At 42.7% G+C, this 25,664-nt stretch overlaps 1 protein-coding gene across 7 annotated transcripts in view; it reads left to right on the top strand.

The window, feature by feature from the left end:
- Nucleotides 1–25,664, top strand: part of C9H10orf71 (chromosome 9 C10orf71 homolog) — a 46,615-nt gene that overhangs the window by 3,335 nt on the left and 17,616 nt on the right. For 2 of the 7 annotated variants that reach the window (XM_063163580.1, XM_063163581.1), the window contains exon 1: nt 21,277–21,739. The exons of 2 other annotated variants lie outside the window; for them this stretch is intronic. The gene's annotated coding sequence lies outside the window, so the exon portion shown is untranslated. Of the gene's footprint in view, nt 1–2,318; nt 2,444–2,620; nt 2,768–13,482; nt 13,589–21,276; nt 21,740–25,664 lie in introns of those variants that run through there. 3 more of the 7 variants (XM_063163588.1, XM_063163586.1, XM_063163587.1) reach the window with 3 other exon arrangements.

The following is a 25,664-nucleotide window of genomic DNA, read 5'->3' as shown; positions in this document are numbered from 1 at the left end:
CTATCTTGGTGAAAGAGGCTAACTGTAATTTTCAGCTGTGAGTAATTGTATATAATATAATCCTAAATGATTTTTCTTCTGTAATTTCATTAGAGTTTAGAAATTTAATTAGATTTTGAATCACTCTGAAATAAAGTAGCAAAACACCCAGAGACTAAGTGCAGTGGTTATTTTGTCCTCCGAGGCCAGAATTCTTGGTCTCAAATTGGCATGTGTTCATTAGGAGGAAGTTTGCAGAAGTTCTTGATATATTATTGTCTTTCAGAACGGACTCTGAATAGGTCTTTGGAGAGCATTAGAAGAGCACACAATTATTATACAGACTCTTTTTGAGGTTTAAGATCATCTGCCTTTCATATACTTAATAAAAATACGCCTCTAAAGTTGTTTAAGAAACTGTGGAGATAGGAAAGATGCTACTCCAGTGCCTCAGTGCTCTTCCTGGTTTATTAGCAACTCCAGTACCTGTGTATGATGATACAGAGAGGAGCTGTTTGCTTTACTTTAATGATTAGGTAGGTTTATGGTTATTTTTATTGCTACACATATGAACTGTCATGGTGGCTGTAATTAGAGACACACTAAAATGCTGTTCCTCCTGTTCCATCTGAGGTTCAAAGGAAATCTGTCCTGGCCAACTCTGATTGTCTGTGGAATTCATTCTATGGGCAAAAAATGGACTCAGATGGCACTAAACAGCATGAACCAAAGACCAGGGTGATAGCATGGGGTGCCACGATAGTTGTGGGTTCAAAAAGGAGATTCTCTTAAAAAATGAAAAAACCAAATGTTGTAAAATAAGAGTTTCATCAGGAAAAATCAGACAGACAAATATGCAAAAGCTCTCTCAATAATGGCAAGTAAACCTATTTGAAAAGAAAGTAGTAGGTCCAGTGCAATGGGATGCAGTCCCAAAGTGAAACATCACAAAGAAGCACCCTATATAAGCAGAATATTCTGTTACAGACTGACCCATGCAAACATTGCTGGCTGACTCATGTCAACATCCTCTGTTGACAGGATTCCAGCATCCTCTTCAGCTGGACACGGATTGAAACAGTTCCTTGATCTGATCCACGGGGTCATTTCCTTTGTTTCATTAACAGCTCTTAAGGAAAGCTCATCATCACACAGAACCAGTCCTCAGGCTCAAATATATGCTTTCAGAGTGTGGCCAAGTAAATCTTGAGTCCAATTGAAAAAGATTGAAAGACTTTGTGCATTTTTCTTGATGGATACCGTGGTGATTAGACAACCTCAGGCAGCCTGCTGTGTGTGGGTGTGCTGCCTTCCATTAATGTGTCATGTCACATCATGGAACAAATTGAAGAAAACATGTTCAGGCTGGCTACTGCCAAAAAATCAAGGTGCTTTTGCTGTGGGCATCCAGAACAAATGGAAACTATGCTTGAAAACTCACAGCTGCTCTTCCTCTGCTATTTTCTCCATCACCCCCTCTGTCAGGACTCTGAGCTGCTGGGACAACTGGAAGGGATTCCACAGGGCAGCAAGCAGCAGAATCACAGATGTCGGGCGTGCTAACAAAGGGAAACGCGCCTGCACCAGTTATTCAATGCTTTCCTCCCTTGGTGCTAAGGAATACTGTGGGAAACCATTCGGCATTCCAGTCTTGCTCCTTTTTTATTCCCCTCCATCTCTCTTTTCTTTTCCATGTAAAGCAATGTGTTATGTTATAGAGATGCTGGTACATTTTTAAAACGTGTTTTCTGGATTTTTCTTGAGGAACACCATAGCTTGGCCCTGTTACCAACTCAGAGAGGTGCAAGGAGGCAAAGAAAAAAGCCTTGGGGCGTGTACTCAAATCTCTAGTGTGCATCATGAAAGACAGTGCTGGAGCAATCTCTACATTATTTGTCTCGTTGCTGAAATCTGAATGAGCAACTGGAGGAGGAGATTTTTCCATAGGTTGTATATTCTCTGAAGCACTGTAAGCCCCAGTGGAGATAATGTAGTATTTGTAGGAGTGCCAGAGGAACTGGGATGTTACAGAGGGAAGAAACAATCCCACAAAGCTCATGAAAGACATCATTATGGGAGAGTTTGGCTCTCTGAGCAGTGAGTTTGGACTGAGCGACCCTAAATGAAGGGCTCCAGTATTCACTGGATGATATTGTCTGGTCCTCTGGTTATCTCAGTCACTGGAGGGGTGTTTGTTGATAAAGTTCCTTTAGTGAGGCAGCACTGCTGGAATTTTTCCTATGTAGGTATTCATATAGCATGAACAAAACATGCCAGGCAGCCTGGCTTTGTCATTGTTGCATATTCTGGTACACTCAGCTGTGTCTTAAAATACCTTTGACGTGTATGATGATAACTTGGAAAGCTCCTAAGCAACCTCTGAAAATGGCTGGTTGCTTACTCTCTGAAGGTGGTGTGTGTGGAGGAGGAGAAAAAAGCAGTCAGAGCGAGAGGAAAGGGTAAAGTATGTCCAATTTCTATCCAATATTCTTGCATCTCCTGTCCATCTGTATTCTGTGAAAGCATGTTGGACTTTATTAAAAGGAAACCATGGTGAGTTTCCTCCAAATGATCTACTAAAGAACATAGGTGGTGGAGTAGAAGGTAGTTTTTTTGTCTTTCCTATTTCAGGTGTAAAATGGGATTTTCAACAGACTAAATCTTCAAAAGAAAATATGCTGTAAGAGTGGAAAGGTTGAGCATCTTTATGAGGAATTAACTCCTGAAAAACTCCAGCTGTTCCTTTGTGAAAATGTAGATTCAGCACTCCTTAGGAGTGGTAATTCAGGTAGTTCATGCCCCTGTTATCCCCTCTTGGCTGGGTCACCCACTGAATTGCATTTTCATGATGTGCTGTAACCAGAGAACAGAATGATCCATTGCACTGGCGCAGCAAAAATTTGATGTACCCAGGGTTTTTTTTTTCTATTGCTTGTCAGTTCAACCATCAAAAGAGGGGACACAAAACGTGAAATATGTAACATCTACAAGAAAACCTGGTTAGTTTCTGGGTAGAAATGTTCAGCTTGTGGTTTTGGGTGTGTTTGTGTTTGTCTTTAGTGATAAGGAAGTTTTGTGTGTTTGTGTTTGATTTAGTGATAAGGAAGTTTTGTGTGTTTGTGTTTGGAAGTTTTGCTGTCAGACTGCTAGTCAAGGGCAGCTATGCCCAGTGAGCAGTGGACAACTGGGCTGCTACAGGTCATTCATATTGTTCCTTGCATATACAAACATGTTGCACTTTACTTTTGAAATCCTGTTGTCAGAAGCCAATTTTGAATGTACATGGAGCGGAGTTACTTGAACAAACCATGCAGTTCCTATCCAAAGGAATTGCCATTTTCTTTATAATATGAGCAATACTGGTGACATGACATTAGACCTAACTGTATCCCATTTTGGTGCCAAGTAATATTTGCACTTAGACAAGGCATTTAAGAAGCTGGGACTTCTCTTGACGTAAAGCAAATGTTGCATCTTTAATGGAATATAAGGGGCAGAAACAAGTTAATCCCTTCTTTGGGATTAGAAATATGTTTTTTTCTTCTTTTACATCTAAAAGCACTAAAAGTCATTAGACATCTTCATAAACACCAGGTTACAGTTAAGCAGCCATTCAGCATTCATTTCCATGCAGATTCCCCAGAACAGATTACATTATCTGCCTTTAAACAAAACAGTCCTTTTGCTCATGTGCACAGTTCTGTGGAAAGCTGAAAGCTTTCAGCCTCTGACAGAGGCATTCAGAAATCTCATCTGTGCATGGTAGGGCTGTGCCTGCCAAAGTGAGTGGAAAGATGTTTATAGACAAAGGAAGAATGGCAGTAAAATTCAAATTTAGATAGCTGAAGTAAGAGAGTTAAATATGTTACCTCCCTTCTTTCTTTAATCCTATAAGTTATATATAGATACAAGGACGTAAAAACTTGTTTTAACTCCTTCAACAGAAATTTAAGTATCTACATTATGGTTTAAGATAGAATCTTATAGGATGTAACCTATGTTATCTTTCTGCTGGATGAGGCCTGAAGTCTTTCCTATGGAGGTAGAGTTACTGATAGGCAGTTAGCAGAAACAGCATCTCAGTGCAGAGGCACTTTGCTAGTAAAATCATCACTATGCCTGATCAAGTGACAGCCAAGGCATTCAGCTTTTGCTGTGCACTAACGTCTGCCTGCATCACAGCCCAAATTAATCTTATGGGAGGGATCTGAAACCAGACTGCCTTTCTCACTGATCCTTGCAGCACCACAAGTTCTGGTGGATGCCATTCCCCTGCATTGTCTATCTCTATTGAGCTTGCAGACTCCTGCACCTCTGGTTCCCCTCACACAGAGCCCTGAGTGAATTAGATTAATTTAAAATATCCTTAAAAGCTTTCGGTGGTGGACAACAAATGTGAGGTGGTCACTGATGGCAGCTTATGTAAATGTGGTCTTCATTACTCTGCCAGAACATGTTTCTTGATTTCCTTCCCTTTTCTTTGTCACTGGCCCTGTTTATCAGTCTAAAGCATATCAGATGAGCCAGGTCAGGGGCAGCATGGGGTTGCTTAGAGCTGTTGATGCCATAGGGGGAAGCAGCAGAACCAGCATGTGAAGTATTCAAGGGCTGACTTCGAACTATGTGAATTTGTGATATGCAAGCTGCACCAGGAAAGGGAATGTGAGGTTACTGCAGTCACTCAAGCCTGTGAAGATATTTGTCATTCCAAAACCATGCTGTTGAGGGCTTTGGTTGAGGGGGAGCATCAGGGAGCGTAAAATAGAAAGTGGAATGTAGGTTCTGAGGATTGCTATAAAGAGGCACAAGTGACATCATGACAAACTCCTCTATTTCTCCCCCAGGGAAGAGGTGGAAACAGGGCACAGAACATTATCCCTGATCTCTTGGTGTGAATTTTGCAGAGTTTGTATAAATCTGTTCAGTGTCATGGATATCAGCTTAGGCTGGGACTCCTGTGTTCCAGAGAAATCTGAAGTGCACTTTGGCTTCTCTTGAGCTCTTACTTTCTCTGTGGGCTTGCTGGCACCTGAGCCTGGCCCATGTACCCCAAGTCTCTTTGTGGGTTCAGCTAAGCAAGGGTTTGCAGAATGAGGAGTGAAGAAGAGATCACATCTACATGTCCCTGTTTTGGCTGCAGAAAATCAAAACCATCCCCTTTTGGTGATGAGTGTCCTTAAATGCCACCATCCACCACTGGGATGCCAGGAGAGTGGTCTGTGCAGTGGTGCCACTCCTGCAGCCTGTGTGTGGGGCTGTTTCTGTTTCAAACCCATAACTCACAGCTCTGGGTTTGCCTAGACATTTCCAGTGTCAAGACATGTCCAATACCTCTGGACATTTTCCACTGATAAATTTTTACTTTTACAGCATTTTCCCATGATTTTCTTCTCCTTGGCTATCTAAGGAAGTCATGCCTTGATAACTCCTGCCTGGAAATGCAGGCTGGGCTGGATCCTTTCTCATCTTTTGGGATCTTCAGTATTAATGTCTGTTTTCTCCTTTTTTGAGCTTTTGCCTTTTCCAGTCCAGTCTTTTGGCTCTACTATCACCTAGCAGTACTATCACCTAGCAGTGAATGCAGCTGCAGCAGAAGGTTTTGTTCAAAATTTATTTCTCTGATGCCCAAAGATGGACAAAACTAATAAAAACCTGAATAAGAACCTGCTGTAGTGGTGGGAAATTTCTGACTTGAAAATGGAAGATTTTTCAGTGGTCCACATGTTCACATGGTCTGATGCTGTGATTAAGGGAGACAAGGGTTTATTTTCATAGCATGGTTTGGGTGGAAAAGAACCTTAGAGATCGTCGACTTTCAACCTCTCTGTCATGGGCAGGGGCACTTTTCACTAGACCATGTTCCTCAGAGCCCAGACCAGCCCTGAACACTTGCAGGGGTGGGGTACCCCCAGCTTCTCTGGGCAACTTCTGCCACTGCCTCCTCAGTTCCAGTGCCTCATCAGTTCCAGTGCCTCACATATCATGTTCCTTTGGCATTCAATCGTCTAAATCATGTAAGAAAAATTCTAGTCTGAGTTACGAGTGTGCAGCTTAGTGTGTCACTGCTTTAGTATCTTACTCTGTTTTCTCTGTGACTGAAGGATTTCCAAATTTCTCAAGTCACCAGTAGGACCCCAATCCAGCAAAGTTTAGACAACATCAGTAAAATTACCAGGTGTCTTTTTTCTTTCAGAACTCTCCCCCATGAAGTCCTTTATGATCAGCATTAAGAGGTCATTCCTTCACCCTGGCAGCCTCTAGTGGAGTGAAATACAAGCACTTTTACCAGCACTTACCATGGATAATTAACAGCTTAGCTGGGGCTTCAGTGCTTACTTGAAGTTGCAAGGATGCAAGACTTAGGGACACCCAGTCTGATCAGTATTCACTTCTGAGACAAATGCCCATGTAAGTGGTTAGTATAGTTCCTGGCTTCTGTGTGAAGCTGGGAGCAGGGTTTGAGGGGTAGGGATGTAGGGAGGCCATGGGGGAGGGAGGGAATGACAGTAGCAGAAATGAGAAGATTTAAATAGCTGTAGGAGGATGCTGATGGCCACAGAACAGGGGCAGGGACACCCTTGACTACAGCAAAAGTGGCATGACATGTTAAAGGAGAAAGGAATTGCAAAACTGAGGGTCAGGCTTAAACTACAGACTGTGAAGTGCCATGTCTGGGGTGGGCATGTGGGACTGATGCTAAATGAGTAGGTATATTTTGTAAAGCATATTTGAGGGCTCTTAGGCTAAGGAAATTTTAGATGAAGTTTCAGATGTCAGGTCAGACAAGGGGACCGAGATATAGCATAGCAGCAGTGTTAGTCTGAGCAGGGAGCCAGTGACAGGGCTTGGCTGATTCTGCAGAGCTACCAAGCTCATGCAGCATTTTCCAAAGAAGCCCTTGCAGTTGATCCCATGGACTGAGTGTCCATATCCCCTTGGCTCTTCAGACTATCCTTGTCTCTTCAGTGAGCTCTTGCTATCCCACTTGGTGTGATAAAAGAAGCTGCTAAAACTGGAGGCTGCTGAGTGTTATGCTGCCTCTATTCAAATCTCTAATGAGCTCCTCCTTGTAGCTCTAGGTTTAATTAGTTTTCATTGCAATATTAATGATCCAAACAAACCATTTTAACTTTCCTGTTGCACAGCTGGAATCTTCTTATTTAGTATTGTACTCTATAAGGGAATCACACCAACTTCCTTTCCCCTCCCCCATTTCTGCCATTAATATGCATTAAAATCACAGTCTCACTGGCATAGAATTTCAGACCTGCTATAAAACTCTAATAATTTCTAAAAATGGTGAGGCTGAACTAGTGACAGAGCCTTATCCAAGTAATGCAAAGATAGATTTCTCCTAGAGTTTGATGGAAATTATGACAAATATTTCATTTATTTATTTACGGTGTATCAACATTTACAAAGATCTGTTCATTCCTTTGAGCATACATAAAATCTCTCTTGAACTCCTTAGTATTGGAGAAGAAATGTCTAATCTGTCAATCTTCAGCAAAAATGCTTTCTCTCTTTATTTCCCCTTCAGGAGAAGGGCACACCCTGCCCTTCCCAGCGTAGGTCTGAAGACTGCCTGCCTCAAAGTCTTCTCCTGTCACAATGGACTAGGTGCATCTCACATTGCCCTCTGAAATCCCCAACAGTGATGGTTTAGAGGACAGTCCTTTTGTTACTCTGGTGTGTTTCACCTCCTGGACTCACTCAGACTTGTGAAAGCTTAAATAAATTGGATTGTAGATAATCTGGGTATCTTCCTGTTGAAAGATGCTAGAGAAGGCTAGATTCTCTGAAGGACTGATGTGGAATCTTGTCAGCACCTTCTTCTTTCTAAGCCTTAGAAATAATGAAAAAGTTGGTAGCAAGAAAGCTCCAGAGTTTGTTTTTTAAACTGCTCCTCAGAGCTGGTCTGTTGCTGTCCCAAGATCTGGTCAGTTTTGGCTTTTTCCTGTTTAGAAATGGATGTTTTCTAGGAGCCTGAAGAGCTGTGCTCTGCTGAGAGGCTGTCAGCAGCTGGATAAAAGGATTTGCCAGCTATCCTGTACAAGAGAGGTCGAGATACAACTGTGAAAGTGCAAAATTCAGTTCCACTTGCAAAAAGTAAATTTCATTGGGACTTATTCTCATAAGTGCTCACATTGTTTTTGAAAATAGGACTTTGGAGTGTGCCCATGAAGATAAGGAAATGCTGTGTGATTGCTTGCTCTGTTGTTGCCTGCAGGGTCTGGGTTCAAAAGAGGAACAAGTGACTTGATTGAGAGCCCATCCCTGTGACCCAGGCCGTGGAGAGCGGGAGGTGCCTCCCCCGGAGCCCCTGCAGGTTTCTCCCTTCTCCAGGAGGGCTGTCCTCACAGACCACTTTTCTTTAGGGCGTCATCAAGCCACATGGGAGCTAAACTCACAATTCTATCCTTAAGTCAAGCATTTATGGTTCTGTAGATTTGCTTGAAAACTAAAGCAATTCAGTAAATGCAGGAAAGCAATTGTGTCATCAAGGTCTCTGGCTGCTGCTGGTGTTGGGAGAATCATCCAGGAGAGGTTAGATACTGATGGTCAGGACTTCACTCAGTGGTCCCAAGGTTTCCCCAGCTGTGTAGTATTGTAAAAATAAAAGTCTCCACTTATGTGTTTAAATACCATTTATTTTTCTGCCTGAATACAAATTTTAGTGAGTGAGTATTCTGACTTATGGGACTCGTGGCTCATGGCACATTTCTCTGCAGCAGCAGTTTCTTGAAGATTCATATCAGGGAGCTGGTTTTGCTGTTGCTCTTGTGCTGGTTTACTTCATATTTGTCATTCATTTGTTGGATGGGAGTGTAAGAGTGAATGGTAACCTACAAAAGCATTGTCCTAACCTACATTGTCAACAGCTGGCAAGTGTTTGTCCAAAGTGCTCCTGCTGGAAAGCTGTTGATAACTTTACAATAACTAACTTGTTTGCTCCCATGTGGAAGAAAACAAGAGGATGTGTTATCCCTTCAGAAATCATGAGAGTGGATGGGGTAGAGGAGCAGCCAGGGAAATGAGGGATGCTATCTCCTTGCTCATCTGCAAAAAGTGGAGATAAGCTTCACGCGATCTGAAAGCTGATCAGAATCATCTCCTGACAGTGTGACAGGGCGATACAGCCCGCACCCCTGCACCCACAGGAAGGGGTGGCATCATGGGAACACAGCTCCTGGCTGGGCTGTGCCCGAGTTGGGAAGGACACCTTCAAGAAAGGAATATAACAGCAACAGGGAGATACCTTCCCTGAGGTTTCACATCACCAGAGTCACCTTTGTGTTTTGTTGCAATTGACAATACCACAGCATGAACATGAGCAGTTTAAATGCACTTTTTACTCTAAATGCAACTGTTATTTAAGATTAAAATTGGTAAGATCTCTTATCACTGCCAGCTAACCACAGCTTATCACACAAATATCTCCCTTACTTGGTTTCCAGGGGCTTATTGTCTTCCCTTGGCTGCCAACATAATTATGTGTGGTTTCTTCCTAACTCAGTTCTGCCAGAAAGATGAACTTTAGTTTACGTTCTTATCAGAAGGACTTTCAGTCTGTTCTGTTTCTTCAGAGCCACACCTGAGGCACCCAAAGAGGCCAGCAAGATCCAGAGAGGGGAGATGGGCATTAAGGTTAAGCCAGAAAACTGCTGGGCACCAACACCCCCACTGCCTTGGCAGCAATGAGCACAGCATGTGGAACTGCAGCTTCAGTGACCTGCTCTGCTCTTCCTTCAGCCAGTGGCCCCTTAGCCAAAATACTGCTGTAAAGCTAAAATCAAAGGGATTGCACCAAGGGATGGATGTCCTTTCACAGAATAGTTTTCTAAATTGAATTAAATTGCTGTTCAAAGTGTGCTACCTTCAGTGACAGCAGTGGGATTTTACCTCTTTCTATTCCTTGTATCTCTGCAAACCTGAACCACCTGAGAGGGGACAGCTTCGTGCCTCTCCATGTCTGGGCATTCCCACTAAAACTGAGCCAACTTTTAATAGCAAAATATGTATTTTTCACTGATGTTTAAATTAAGAGCCTTGGTTAATTTACTGCTCCCAGACTAAATCACATGGCCCTTAGAGAAACATAATTTTATCTCATACCCAAGCACATCTTTCATTGCTGGTGGAGCTGACAGCATCTCTTGAAGAGACAAGACTTCAGGACAGCAGATGCTTTATAGTATTTCTATTAGCTTGCCATTTTGAATCTTTATAACACCAGCTGGAATTTTCTTCAGCAGCTGTGAACATAACTCATGGTTTTGAGGGGCACTGAGGACTGGCAGCCTTAGATAGAAACCATTTAATGGCACTTTTCTCCCTTTAAATGAAAGAATAATTTCTTGTGCTGAAACAAACATAAAAATTGATATGCTTTGGGTGTAAGTTGGTGCTGCTGAATTAAATGCTGAATCTTCTGCCTCCCCATAGAAGCATGAGGGCCAGCAACATTGCCTTAGGTACAGACACTAAAGACAGAATTGCAGACACTCACCTGCAATTTCAGCAAGGGCATTTCTGAAGACAAATAGTGCTGCAGGAACCAGGTGCATTTATAATAATTATAAGAATAATTATGTTAAAGGTGTAGGGTTGACTGGGTAGGCTTCCTATTCTGGAATTGGAATCTCCTCTTAAAATCTTTAGCCATTTGTCTTGTGACTGAAAGCTGCATGATGTTTCCACATTGGAGCTCCTTGCAGGGAAAAGCTTAAAGCTGTCAGTTGTTCCAAAAGCTAATGGAGACATTAAAAATATAGCAGCTTACTGGGGAGAAAGCAGGGTGTGTGGGGAACACGTGTTACTAGCATATGCTGTAACTGGACTGTAAGTGGTCTCCACATATTCATGAATGATGGCTGACCTCTACTCTGCTAGGGCACATGTGTGCATGTCCATCATGACAACACACTCTGAACTTACTCTATCAGAGCCTCTTGGGAACATAATCCCGATATCTGCCTCCAAATATAACTCTGCTGGTCTGCAATATAAGGCAGTGAGGAGGGCTGCTGCGTCCAGGAGCCATTTGGAAACTGCTGCAGTGATATTCACAGGGATCTCTGTGCCTGGTTGATGACCTTCTTCACTAAGAGGCAAATGTCTGCAGCTTGTAAAAGAAAAAGATGCCTCTGAATGCCTTTCCACTTTTAAAAGCTGCTCAGTGCCGGCTCAGCAGGGCAAGTGAAACCCACAAGGGGCAGTTCTTGCTGTGTTTGTACTGTAAGAATGTGTGCAGCCATGCATCTGGACAGGGAGGCTTGTCCCAAGCAGGGCACTGGGAATAATTCTTGGAACTGCCTCCAACTTAGAGCTAGGGGTTTGACCCGAGCCAAATCACTAACTAGGAACTGCCTCAAAGTCAGTTCCTGTGGAAATAAGGCCAGTAACACCTCTCTGCCTCAGTGTGCCCCTTTTTAATCTGTTTGTAAGACAAGACTGCAGAGCAGAGCACAAGGGATTGGGAAAGACTTACTCATTTGTATTTAAAGAACATCAGGATCCTTGGAGAAAAGTTTCTTATTAGAGCAATAATGAATGCAAAAAATAAGAACAATAAGAGCAATATCACAGGGAAATTGCAGAGATTTGGTCAGCATCACTTGACTATAGCTTTATTTGTCCTGTGGATTACAACAAAGGAACAAATCATCCTCTCTAAGTGTTTTTGAATATAGAGGATGAAAGTTATATATTGAGATCTTTTAAAAGAAAATTAAAACTTTAACTCTGAGGTGTGTGTAATAAAATGGCACTTTAATTCTCTAGTGAGCCATGCAGGCTTCTTCTGTTAATTTATTCACTACTTTTCTTTTCGTGCCTCGTGTAATATTCTGAAATTATTAATGTGGCAATATATTTGACCACAAAAACCTGCCTTCTAGTGTTGTTAAGATTGTGAATTAACTCCACAATGGAAGGAGTTCAAGGCAAAGAGATCATGCTTGGGATAAAATTATTTACATGACAGGTATGCAAAACTTACAGCAGAAGGTTTTCTCAGGTGTCTTGCCAGCCTGTGGCATTCCAGCAGTCAGGATTGTGTCTCTGTGGAGCAGACACCTGTGTACCCCACACCTGAGCTGCTGTGACCCCTGGGACACAGCACCATTCCCCCTGGGCAGCACTGCAGGCCCTGGTGTGCTTGGGACACCTTCCAGTGCCCAGGGAGGGTGCTTGGTGCCAGGCTGAGTCTCTGCATCACCTCCCAGCACAGCACACGGCAAAATCCTCTTGGTAAGGAGGCACCTCAGCCCTTTAATGGCTTGTATGTCATCTGTCCTAGCCGGGTAACCCAAAACCCAGCAGCAGCCAACAGAAAGGAACATTCACAATGAATATACAGATATAGGATCAAACCTGCAAATTTTAGAGGAAAAACAATGACTTTGCTTGTTCTGCTGCTCCTAGTTTTCCCTTTATTCTTCTCTTTAATTTTTAGGATTTTCTCATTATCCCTGTCCCTTTAAATCTCCTCTGTTGAGTATTTCCTTTGTATTTCCTTGCTCAGGGGATCTCAGTCATTGCTGGGTTTCTGTCCCCTTTCCAGGGCCAAGGTCCTGCCACCTCTCTTCAGCTGTCTCAGCACTTGGTGCCTGGGCTAAGACATCAGGAAGGCTTCCTCTCTTGTCTGCCAGGCATCCTGAGCTTGTGATCCTTCCTTTCAGGGAAAAGGGCATGTCAGATATCCCAGAGGGTCTGCTGACCTCCAGGGATGAGGAAAGGAGCCAAGCTCAGTTTAAACTTGTAAAAGGTGAGCAGTAGGTGTGATGGATTTTGTCCATTGATCTCTCCTTCTTGCTCATACAGGATATTTGGCACTAGAGCTGTTCTCTACCTCACATTGTGAACTATTTCTGCATCCAACACTGAAACAAGGGTTCTTAAGTGTCTCTGTCCCTTGAGGGTGAATTGGTGCATTCCTGTGCCGTCACAATAATAATAAATAAAATCTTCTATTTATAGAGCTTCAAAGTTTCCCAAGGAGCTGCCTTTGGGATGGAACATACCAACAGTTAGTGCATAGCAACCCTAGATAACAACTTAAGACATTTGAATGTATCCAGTCAAAGCTGAAGCTGAGATTTCTGTTGGCAGAAGATAATTGCAAAAGTTATTAATTATGATTGTTTTTGTTCATGCAGCTCTAGACTCAAGAGCAATAGGCACTTTTAAAATATGACCAGCAGTTAGAAAAAAGCACAAAGCTATTGCAGTCATACCACAGTAATTTGCAGAAGGCAGAATGTGCTAGGAAAAATGCTCCATTGGAGGTTTTTCCATCTAGGACTCAGCATAAGCTATTGCATAGTCCATAATGCCAGAAGAGGAGAAATATGGCTTTTTCATGAGTTCCCAGTGTAAACTTGAGTGTATAGTTTGGTTGCTCTGAAGCTAACATGTCTACAAAGCATGTTGTAGGTGTCAAAAGGTGATGTGGAAAGAATGCCAATGCAAGTATTTGATATCAATCTCTGTATTTTGCAGGGTGATTTTGTTCAAATTGACAGTGGGATTGACAGGGATTTTTTGTCTTGAGCTACTGGACCATGTGTACATAGGCCTGGATTTACAGATCATCTCTAATTGCAAGGTGAGGTGTTTGCTCACTCTGGTACCAGCCACAGTGGAAACCACTGATATACTGGATGAGTATTATTAAAACCTCCTGGACTTCACAAACTAATGTAGCTCAAATAGTAAATATAAGGACTGTGTGATTATATTGGAAGTGTTTTGTAGGAGCAGTGAGTCTGCAAATGATTTTTGAAGGAACTGCAAAATTTTATTTCTAGATTTTTTTTTTTATATTGATGCCCAAATAAATGGTAAAACTGTGAAAGGTGTGAAGGAAAATGTGAATCAGCACACTGAAATTAACCATTCATCAAGCTATCTAATGCTGAATTATGTAAAAATATTCTTTTTAAATGGTGTTCCATTTTTGCACATTTTATACACAACACCCATTCCTTGCTTTCTTCTGATCTTGCATTACTAGCATGGAAGTTTTGTATTTTTTTCTTCAGTTGTTTTCCTAAATATCTGCAGTCTTTCAGAAAGGGTAGAGATGGGGTTTTTTCAATGGAGATGTTTTCTGCTTGTCATGCTCAACTAAGCTGGAAAAAGACTAGTCCAAGGTCTCATTACATCCCTCCTGTAAGGACAGCACAAACCCTGAAGCAAAAGCAAGCAGAGCATATTCCAGCTCCCACTCATGTCTGTGGAATGGTTTCTGTCGATTAGAGCTGGCTCAGCTGCATATGCCAGGCTGCTTCTGCAGTAAACATCAATTTCCAAAATATCCAGGTTTTGTGCACCACTTTGAAATGTGTGAGATGCTGCTGTCCTTCAACAGGGCTGGAATGTGGAAATCAGAGGGAGCTGTGATCCCAAATGACATGGGCACTGTTAAAAGTGTTGCCAGAGAAGACATCACACCTTGCCTCTGTTCAGGCCTGCCTGCATGTGCAGTCATTTTCTGAATGGATCTGGGAACATTGGGTGTAGGAATTGCTGCAGTGTTTTGAAACAGCAATATTTTCTGTCTCTAACTGAAATACTGCAATGAAAATGCAGTTTGAGCTTGAATGCTTAAACACTTCAGTCTGCTCTCTTTTGAGTGTAAACGCTTCTGAAATCAAGGACAATATCTGTATGAGTGTTGTTATGGATCAGCTAGAAGCCTTGATTTTGTGAACGTGTTTAATTTTGTTCCTAAGAGAAGAGTCCTTAATCTCTGAATTAAGATAATCATGTACCTGTTTGCCGCATAGAATTTTCGCCAGTAATAATTTCATTATTGTTCTATGTTTATCTTATTTTATCTAAAACACTTTTATAAAGTTTAAAGGAAACCAGTTGTGACTTTTTTGAAAAGACAGCATTTTTCTCTTTACCCCCATTATGTTTTTATTCAAATATTTGACAGTGTAAATTTTCTAATGAATTTAACAGACTAGAAACATTCAAAAAATGCCTGAAGGCAGTGGTTTATATGATCATAATTCAAACCACATGCCTTTTCCTTAACAGAATGAGAGTAAAGAATTATTTTGTTTCCATTTGTTGGTTTATTGATACCAGCCACTTTAGTAAATTTTGTATGGTGACTTTCAGTCCCAGGAATCACTTTACTACTAGGAATAGTCTCTGATTACCTAGGACTCATCTAATTATTCATCATTAACAGGTTGTGACATGGTTTTTAGGCCTGGGGGAATACTTAGGGTGTTCTCTGATGGCATCTACTCCACATATATCACGGAGTCCGTTCTCCAAGTTCAGCTACAGGGAAAGAATGAAAATCCATCCTGGCTCATCCAATTCCCTGGGCAGGTTTTGCCATGGGTCTCTCAGGTGGTGCAGGGCAGTGCCAGCCAGCCCAGGTGTGCTGCACGGGGGGAGCTGGGCTGATTCCTGCAGAGCAGCAGCGCCCGGCACTTCTGTCTCTGAGCGCCCTGCTCCCATTGCCTTGCTCTTGCAGGGGGGGCTTTTCTGTTCCTCATTTGGCTCCTTTCTTCTCATTATTCAGCTCTGTTCTGCAGAGAAGCGCATTTGCTATCTTTCAGGCCAGGTTTTTAGCTGTTCTTGGCCTTGCTGTGTTTGCATGAGTTCCTCCTGCTAACACTGATAATGTCACTCCTTGTTAATCTTCCATTCCCGACATTCAGCAAAACCTTGAACAATTATACACTGCCTTTTTCTGAAAAGATGGGCATGAGCTTCTCCTTCTCTCTCTAGTGCTTTCTGGTTTACTGAATGCTGATTTTAGATTGCTGACTTTTCTTAAATGTGGCTTAAAGTCATATCATTTTGGAGAGACGGTGTTATAATTATTCGGATTACTGGAATGAGAAATGCAAACAGCTGTGCTGCTTCTTGCAGCTTAGGGGTGTGCTCTGTTCTGCTGGTGGGCTGGAAGCAGGTTAAGTGTCTTTGCTGTGCAATGCATACTCCTGGTACCTGTTTTTCTGCCAAGACATGCAAAAATTGAGTATTTTTCAAAACCTTTGTGGTTTCCAAGAACCCTTTCCTGAGAAGCATTCTGAACTAGGAAGAAAGCTGGTTTGAGAAGAAGGAGGTGCAAATTTAAATTTCTTCCCTGTCTGATTCAAATCTAGGCTGAAACCTTTCTCCTAAACTAGCTGGCTTCCCCTTCACTGTCCACTGGTGCTCCAGTACAAAACCATGCAGGGAGACATTTTGCACCCCAATATCTTCTGAACCCATTTTGCAGGACTCTTGAGTTTTTGAGATAATGCAGGCATGTTTTGATGCTTCATTGACTTCTGAGGAATAAAACTGTATTATAAAATTATTTTCTTCTGTTGTGCTTCACTCTTTCTTTTTCTTGGCCCGCAGAAAGTGTATTCTACAAACCAGGAAAAGAAAACCCATGTAATTCAGGCAACTCATTAGACTAGAACAAGTTTTAATGTTTATCTTTTCTCTCTTCATCTCTCTTCACCTCTCTTCACCCAGAGATAAACACACGTTTGTATCACAGCACCTCTGCAGTATCAGCTGAACTGCAGCATAACAGAACTTCCTCTTGTAGTGCAGCACACCACAATTTCCTCTTCTGATTTCCCAGCATCTGGGGAGAGTCAGCCCTGCTCTCCCTGCCCAAACCCCATTTTTCTGCTGTGAAGGAACCTGGGACGGAACAAGGATGGTGATGCTGTGGATACTTCAATGGGAATTCATCCAATGTGTTGTGTAGAGTGCAAAATACTGCATGAAATCTGGATGGAGGTGTGTGGGGCTGAAGCAAATATCATACTGTCTGGTTCACCTTGCCTGTGGTGGGGGGAGAGAGTGCAAAGGACTGAGAGCAGCCATGTGACACCTCTGGACTGACTGGACTCCTGGCTGCCTGGGCTCTCACACGGTCCCCTAAAAATAGCCCCTCATGGTTCCCATCATTGTTTGTCCAGCTATTTTAATTAGCCTGTGGTCGCTGGTTTTTGCTTTGCAATTTGTAAATGGGAAATATTTACACTAGGCCAGTGACCCCACATTCTTCCAACCTTTTCTTAAATTAGATGGATTGTAGCTATGTTTATAAATTACCTAATGCATTTGGCTTAGCATCCTTAAATGTCGCTGGCTTCTACATAATGTTTTTAATGAGAACTAATTTTAGATCACTCCCAGTATTTACTGGTATTTTTTTCCTACATCTGATATGTCACTAGTGTGCTCATTTCTTAAACTTTATCTTCAGGAAGACTGGTTTATTGTATGTATGTTCTGGCACAGGCTGGACCTCTCCTCAAAATTGCAAGGTGCTGTCAGGTTTGCTGACATATCCTCATGAGAAGGGAAAGGTTTCCAAGAAAAACCAATGCCCAGAAGGCAGATAGGTACTTAGCATATTATTTTGGCTATTCTAGGTAGTGCAACCTAAATGGGTGAAAAATGGGCTCAGGTAGAAGAGTGCTTTGCAGGTTTAATCTTTATTTGTAGAATAATTTAGAATAATTTGTAGAATAATTCTGCTGTTTAACATTCTCTGTAGTTAATTTCTTTATTGCCACATCTGTCTTCCACTCTTGGCAGAGTGTTTAATAGTGAAGCAGTTCTGCAAAAGCATCTTCCTGGGGTTCCTCAGGTGTGATCACTGTAGTGAGGTGGCACTGGTAAAATGTGACTGCTCCTGACTGAAATGCCAGTTTGATTTGGGGAAATATGTGCAGGATGAAGTTGTGACTGACATCCTTGCGAAAGTGTCCCTGGGGCTGTGTTTTTAGAGTCCTTCTGGTCTGCTTTCTGTCCCCAAAAGCCAAGAGAGAGATGCTGAGCCCCAGGCTGGTGCCAGGGTCGGGCATTTCACAGAGGTTTAGGATGAGTGTTCCAGGCTGGAATCCAGACAAGTTCTTTCTGAGTCAGCTGAGTCTGGGTGCTACTGATGGCACAGCAGCAGGGAGAGGAGAGCAGGAGAGCAGAAATTCTTTTAAAATTGCATTTAAGGTCTTATTCACAGATGGACAAAAAGATGCTGGAACCAATGTCTGCCAGTGATTGCAAATGCAGTCAGAGTCAAAATGTAACAGAGTTTGTTATGTTTCATAAGAAATCTGATTTCAGAGAACAAACATAATGATTTTTTTAGGAAATAATATTTTTTACTGTTTTCTGAGGGGAGGATGAAAATAATTTTGACATTTTATTTTATTAAACACCATATTATAACATTATGAGAGATGAAATTAAGGAAATATTTCTTTTTCTTGAACCCTTCTCAGATTTCTTCCAGAGCTTCCTTTTGCAGAGACTTTTTACTTTGCTAGGCTTCATTCAAAGCTTCGATAAGGAAAAATGGGAAAAAATGCAATGGATTTAAAAAGTTCTCTCCTTGTCAGAATTCTAGGAGTCCCTGGAGTTGGAACCAATGATCTTTATCTTCTGGCAAGGTTTGAACCCTAGGGAGTAGTCCTGGGGAGAGGCTGGGGATGAGTCCTGCATCTGTCTCATTGCACAGATTCTGCATGAAGGGATAGGCAGCTCTTCCAGAAAGGTGGAGAAATGTCCCCAGGGAAAGAGACTGCTAATGGTTCTCAGGTGCTGGGGATCTTTATGTCCTCACACACATCTTCTCAGCTGGGTTTGTCAGGACAGAGTCTGGTTCAGACCAGGATGTGTAAGGGGCTGGGCACAGACGGAGAGGAACATGGCCTGTCATTTCCCCTGATGCCACGTGCAGCACAGCCTGTTTGGCTAGCAGGGGGAGCTGGGCAGAAAATGCACCCTTGATCTTGTTCCCCCTTGGAAGAGAAAATACCTGCATCAGCAATTCACTGCTTCAGTGCTTTTGCTCAGCTGATATGACCCAGAGGCTGCTCTGTCCGGCCAATGCTCTGTACTCACCTGCACTCCTTGTCCAGTGCCCAGACATCAAGTTATTCCACTCACTGTGATAATAGTCAATAAATCATTCAATCTCTGGCTGCCAGGTAAGAGCTGAACCTGTGTTGCTTTGCTGGACAAAAAGTGCTGTAAGCAAACAACTGAAAACTCAATATAGTCCTATTGCTCTCATGGGTTCCTAAACAGACCCCTTGTTGTTAATGCCTTGAGAATTATAAAACATTTAATTTCTACAACAAAAACAGTTTGATGCTTGAGTTTTCCTAGTCCAGGGTGATGTTTTCATTTCTGTTTATAATCAGTTCCACTCCTTGGTTTCCATGTACCAGGGACTTTTTGCATGTGGTTGGTGCATTGACCCCTTGGGTCTGCATACTGCTTCCCTGGGATTTGCAGCTAAGGTAACAAAGGGAAAAAACTCTCTCTATCAGCAGGGCAGAACTCCATTTATTTCCCTAGAGAAAGTGTTGGGATGGGATACAAATCAGAAAAGGCTGAAAGCTACTGCTCTTGCATAAGGCTCTCTTGTCAGAATTCTCAGCGTTGCCAAGCACAGAAAGTTTCAAGTGTGTGTGTGAAAGATGGAGTTCATTATGCATACAAACATACATACATACATTTTCCATTGACATATTTGTGCAAATTGCGTACTGTTTTCATACAAGTTTAAAATTTCAGTCCAAATTGCTGTCTGAAAAAGTTCAGTGTGATCTGTTATTGCTCGACACTCAGTGAAAGAAAGCAGCAGGAATTTCTGGTTTTTAAATTTCCTGGGAGTGAGATAACAACATCTAAGTGCCACTGGGTTGTGTTTCCTGTGTGTTATTCAGTAATTTTCCCCAGAAGAGGTTTTATTTTAAAGACAGCCCATCTGATCCCAGACTCTCATCTGAGCACTGAGTTAGCAAATATTTACTACCACAGTATTTGAATAAGCTTAATGCCTGTCCCAAGATTTGAGTCCTTTCAAAGCTGGAGTCTGTGAACTACATTTATCCTGGTGAATAGTGTTAACCCCAGTTGCTTTCATGTGAGAGGCCTGTTTTGGATTTTCCAAGCAATCAGCCAACCTTCCTGCATTAGCAGTTACCATTTCCACAGGGATCTTTCTAGTTGTGATTCAGCCTCTCAGCAGTTCACAAGTTCAGAGCTTACAGAAAGCAGGGCTATACCTGCCTCTCTTCATAGACAGCAGAGATGGGTTTATTTTTAGCACAAATATTCCAGAAATACATTCCTCCCCTCTTTAGAAATCTGTGGGAGAGACAGACACACATACAGACAGTTTTGCCTACTTTGGTGGCAGTGGGTGCCTGAAAACTACTTTTTCCACTGTCTCTTGTAATCCCAAACATGTTTTTCAGTGTGCACCAGTTCTCTCCTATGTCTCAGTCTATAGGTGCCATGACTGATGATACCAGACCTTTGTGCATAAGTGCTGCTACAGGTGCAGAGCATTGGGAGCTGTTGGAACTCTGCAGTTCCAGGCCAGAACTCAGCACTTAGAAGTGCCCTGATGTTTGGCAAGACCAGCATTCAGTTTGGGATGAGTTAGAAATACTTGAGCACAAAAAGCCCTGAACAGGACTTCAGAAATGTCCTATCTTTGCAAAATCTTCCTGCTGAAATTTAAGTTGAAAGGTGCGCCTTCCTCAGGTTGGGAATTCAAAGCTGCAGGCTGCTTTGGGAAGGCAGGTCACTGTCCCTCCAAGGAGGGGTAAGCCTGGGCTGCTCTTGGATCTCAGGGACAGTTAGCTCATCACAAGTGTCCTGGTGCTTGGAGATTCCCAGGCTGCAGAAACTTGCTGGTGCTATAGCAATGTAATTAGAAGGTCTTTTTAATGTGTAAATGACCACTGAGCTCATGTAGAATCCTGCTCTGCCGTGGAAACAGGACTTGGGCTGTAATGACAGGAGATCCTGCTCTTCATTTTACTGTAGGCTGTGGTTCAAGTCCAACATGATGCTGAAACCCCAGGAGAGTCCCATGACTCCAGTAAGGAGCTGTGTGCACTCAGCATGGCACAGGGTGCCATCCATTGTTCAGATCTGCAGTACAGAAATGGAGCTTGTTGACTTCATGGCATATTTTTCCCATTATCCAACATCCTATTGCAGTGCGCCAAATGAAACCCAATGCTGGCATGTGCTCATCTTGTTTGCTTTGGAGGGACAGTGGAAGAGGTCCTTACTCCAAGAAGTCCAAGAACACTGGCTACATGTGTCCAGCCTTGATGATGAAATGAGCTATTTATGCAGAAGCCCCCACAGGACAGCAATGTGTTACTCGTGTGCATATGTCCACAGTACTTTTAGTGGTGACCCTAATAAACACTTTGCCTCCCACCTGGAGGTACAAAACTGCAGTGCTCTGAGCTTTGAGTCACTGGCAGCAGCAAGCCCATGGCCCAGCATTGCTGTCTGTATTAGTTATCTCTGAAGAATTACCAATGGCCAATGTGGATGTAAAAATAGCTGATGACTGTTTGTTTCATCTGTCTGTTACTCGACACCGCGTGGTTATTCCAATACGTGTGTTTGCCTCTTCCCCACCATGATCTCCGCTTGGTTTCCCCTTGCCTTATAACTATTTAAATCCATTTTACTAACTTTGGATTCCTTGCTCATTTCACTTCACCTGGCTGGGCAGGTCTGCGAGGATTCAAGGCTTAGATCCTCCACTTTTATTGTTTTTTTATTTTTCAGTCATCGTTTTTATTAAAATAACCATGTTCAGAGGAAGAGTCCGACACACATAAGTAATGGGAACTGCTAATAGCAAGCAGGCTGCTCTAAAATGTGCTGGGGCTTTGACTTAAGGGAAGAAAGCACAGCCCTGCATTGTCCCTGTCAGGAAGCTGGAGCACAGAAGGTAAGGGGGAAGCGTCTGGGTGGTTTTAAAACAGGGAAATTGTGGAGAATGGTTGTTCCTGTGAACGTGTGTGCACTCAAGGATCAGTAATGTGATTGATCAGATAGGAGAAATCAAACATCATTGAAATCTTTTCTTCAGTGATTAGAGGTGGAATGTCCTTTCATTTTATCCAGTTTTGTTTTTTTTTTTTTCTCAGAGAAATGCAGGGTTGCCCCTGAAAGTCTGTGTGTAGAAAGAGACATACACATAGATTTGTTTGCAGTGAATAGTAGCTATGACATGCAATTATTTTGCAAAGGGGCATGATCTTTTAAAAAGAGCACTAAATTGATATGAAGTTCCATTTAATTTTTGTACATTGTGCTGTAAACAACTTTAAAGAAATATGTATTGGTTTTACTTTCCAGGTGATTATTGCTACAGATAAGCTACTCTCTAAAACTTTAGTGATTTGTATATGGTTTGGAAGGCTGTTGGATGTTTCTTTTTTTGGAACAAATAGGAATAGAATAATTTAAATATTTTATAAAAAGTAATTACCATGGTACACAGCCTGAAAAGTTAAGATAGTTCAAATATCTATGCAGTGCTAAGAGGCGACAATAAATGACTGTGACTATGACTTGCATCCGGTTTTAATTGTTGGAAGATTTCTTAAATGGCATAGGTTTTTCTTACTCCAGTTGTTAAAGAACTTCTTAGTCTCCTGTCCTAAGGAACTGCACTTTATTAGTGTAGCTGCAGAACCCAGTAGCAAAAAAAGAACAGAAATAATTAAAATCGATCTTGAGAAGCCAAACTGCTTATGCTTTTTTAAATGACTTGTAAACTGGCAATTTGATTGAATCTGAATAGAGAAAAGTTTTACAGCAGCAGACCAGAGTGACTGATTCACACTGGATTTGTACAGTGCCAGCTAGAGGGTTCCTCTCTAGTCCTCTGACATTTCTGGGAGGGAGGCAGGGGAGGAGAAGAGAGAAGGGATAAGAAGGACAAATAAGCTTTCTGGACAGGATCAAAGTCTGTGGCTCTCCTCCTTCACTTCTTCAAGGAACTGACCACTTAAAAAGCAAATGTCCTCAGTTAAATGCTTGAAGGATGAGGTCTGTGACAAACACTAAGATGTAAAAGATTGCCAGTACACTGGAGCCCCAGCTCCATTTCTCCATGCTTCCACACTCGCCATTAGGAAGGTATTTATATGTGCATTCTCAGCTCAGTTACCCAAACAGCTGTAACTTTGAGGCCACAGCTGGATGCAGGTTTGCAGGTGCAGTTGCGCCCCTGCTCTGCAAGCCAACAGAAGTTTTGCTCTGTAGCCTCTTATTCCTACCTGCTTCTTCTCTGAAATGCTTGTCTTACCTGTACTTGCATTACCAGAGCTGTGGAAAAAAGTCCACAAAACTGTTAACCCCTCCAAGACCAGAAGAAAAGTCAACTAACCCTATGAGCCATGCTGGGAGAAAATTCCACTCATCTGTATCAGTCTTTCTTTAGTCCAGCTGAGTTACACACAGGGAAAGTTGCTGGCAGAGGCAAATTCTGCAAGTGGTTTTTAGCTGCAGGCCTGGCTGCAGCTGGGGTGCAGGTCACACAGAGCTGTGGCTGCTCCCAGCAGAGGGTGAGTTCATTGCTCTTAGAGGTAACTGTGCATTGCCTGAGGTTGTGCTGCATTTTGGGATCAGCTGTGTGTGATCAGCTGTGATCAGGTGTGTGGGGAAAGGACCACAGTGGGAGCTGCATGTCTTCACTCAGAGGGGAACTTTACCTTGGAGATGAGGTTGCTCCTCTTCAATCAAGCCTGCATATGTTTTTGGATGGATCAGCGATTATATCTGAAGTTGTATATGTGTATGTATGTATATATTATATATGTATATTTGTGTGTGTATGTGTGTGTTGAGCTTGGTGTGTTATGACTCTCTTGCTTCTTGCCAGGTTTTTATGGCTTGCAAGTCTGTGTGGTGGAAGAGACTGCCACCAAGACCCCTGTCCTTTAGCAGTCTCAGAGAAATTAAGGCAGTATTGAAGCTGTAAGAGGACTACCCTTACCTAGAAGAAAGGTTTCCCTTGGGTTTCCCTGCCAAATGATCCTCTTTGGACAGGAATAGAAAGCAGATAGTTAATTATAGTTTGAGGTTTCTTTAACATCCATCACCTGTGCTTGCAAATAATGATATACAAGAAGCCAGTGGCTAGCAATGATTAATCTAAATCATCTGGTAACAGTCAGGCCCATCTTTTTATGAGCCAAAAAGGTTAAATAGGGATGCATCTTTATTTTCAGCCTCTCACATAGCCACATCTCATTAGTTTCAAGGATGCTTTCCCCATTACCCACACACTGTGTCAAAGGCTTTTTGGGGACTGTGAGAAGGGTATGACAGTCAGGTACATGAAGGCCACCCAATTCATACTTTCCATGTGCAACTTTTTTGGAAGAGTCTCTCAACGGAATGTATGTGGTTAACAATTGGCTACACCTTAACAAGCAAAGTCAGCAAACAGCAGTCTCTGGCAATTTGCAGCTCCTGCAGTCTCAGATGTGCCTCTGTCTATCAACTTTACCTGGGTCAGACATAAGGTGTCATACCTCAAGGCCATCTTGGCTTGCTTGTCTGCTTTGTTATAGACCCATGTACAATTTTGCACTCTTCTGCTGGCTTTTGCTTTGTCGAGGTGTATTTCATGTGTCCCAGTCTCTGTCCTTTGCATATTTCAAAGCACAGGGCTTCATTGTGTAGAAATTGAGATAAGTGCCCAGGACTGCCCAGGATGCTGGTGCAGAAATAACATCATACTCAGAGGGTACTGACCCCTGCAAGCTGTGTCAGGGTTTGTGCTGGCAGTTGGGCAGCGCTCCTTATCATGGTATTGTTCACTGAGACTCTTTGTTTTGACTGATCTGCTTCGAAGTAGTGATACTGGGACTTAGTCTCTCTCTCCAAAACTGAGACATCAGTCTTTGAGCAGGCTTGTGAATGGAATGAAGTTACAGACAAGTGGCTATAGCTGCCACCTCTGTGGTGTGTGGGAGAATTGAGAAGGGGTGGGGGAGTTGCTGGTGGCAGCACTAGGCTGGCTAGGCTGGTGCTATTGTTTGTCTGCAGGCTTCTTCGGAGGGTCTAGGGGAGCCCCATGCTGACAGCAGCCCTGCAGCTGCTGAGGGACTGACTCTGCCAGGGTCATCAGAGTCTGTCTCTTGGGGAACGAGTGTGGATTCTCCTGAAATCTCTTGATGCTTCCTTTTCTGTCTTTTGCATATATCCTTTACAGAATAATCACATGAAACACCATAACAAGTGCATTAACTGTGAAAGAATGAGGGACTGGCTTGGGAACACACCATTAAATCATAACAATTAATCAGTCTCTGAATAGGGAATCTGCAGGGCAAAACCAAAGCAACTCCTGTGCAAAATGCAGAAAGAGGCAGCTGGGAGGAACTGTCATCTTGTTTGGGGTGGGATTTTTCTCCTGGCTTTTGCTCCTCGAAAGGAGGAAAGTAGTATGGCCTCTAGAGATACCTGGGGCAACAGAGAGGGGGCTCTGCCCTGCCCTCCCAGAGGCCTCCCATAGGTGTGGGGCTGTCCCATGCCATGCTCCAGATAGCAGGCAGAAGCCAAGCCACAGCTTTTGTCCTTCAACTGGAATGGTTCTGTCATAATCACAAAGGTTGAGGAGCAGTTTGTCACTGGAGGAGAGATGTTATGTGAAGGGATGGCTGTGTGCTTGGGTCATGTGCTCTGGCATGCACTGAGTATCACCCTCCCTGCCACACTGCGTGCTCAGGAGCAGAGCTCTTCTGGCTGCATTTGAAACCTACAGCAAGGTGTAAGTGAGAAATAGCTCTGTTCCTGCAGCCTGAACCAGAATATTTTAGAAACCAAAGCCTCCACCTTCTCCTCCACCTCTGATACCT

Source organism: Melospiza melodia, chromosome 9 (genome assembly GCF_035770615.1).
Source record: "Melospiza melodia melodia isolate bMelMel2 chromosome 9, bMelMel2.pri, whole genome shotgun sequence".
NCBI classification, from domain to species: Eukaryota; Metazoa; Chordata; class Aves; order Passeriformes; family Passerellidae; genus Melospiza; species Melospiza melodia.
Note: the sequence above shows the minus strand (reverse complement) of the source record. Positions and strands in the feature narration are given on the sequence as shown.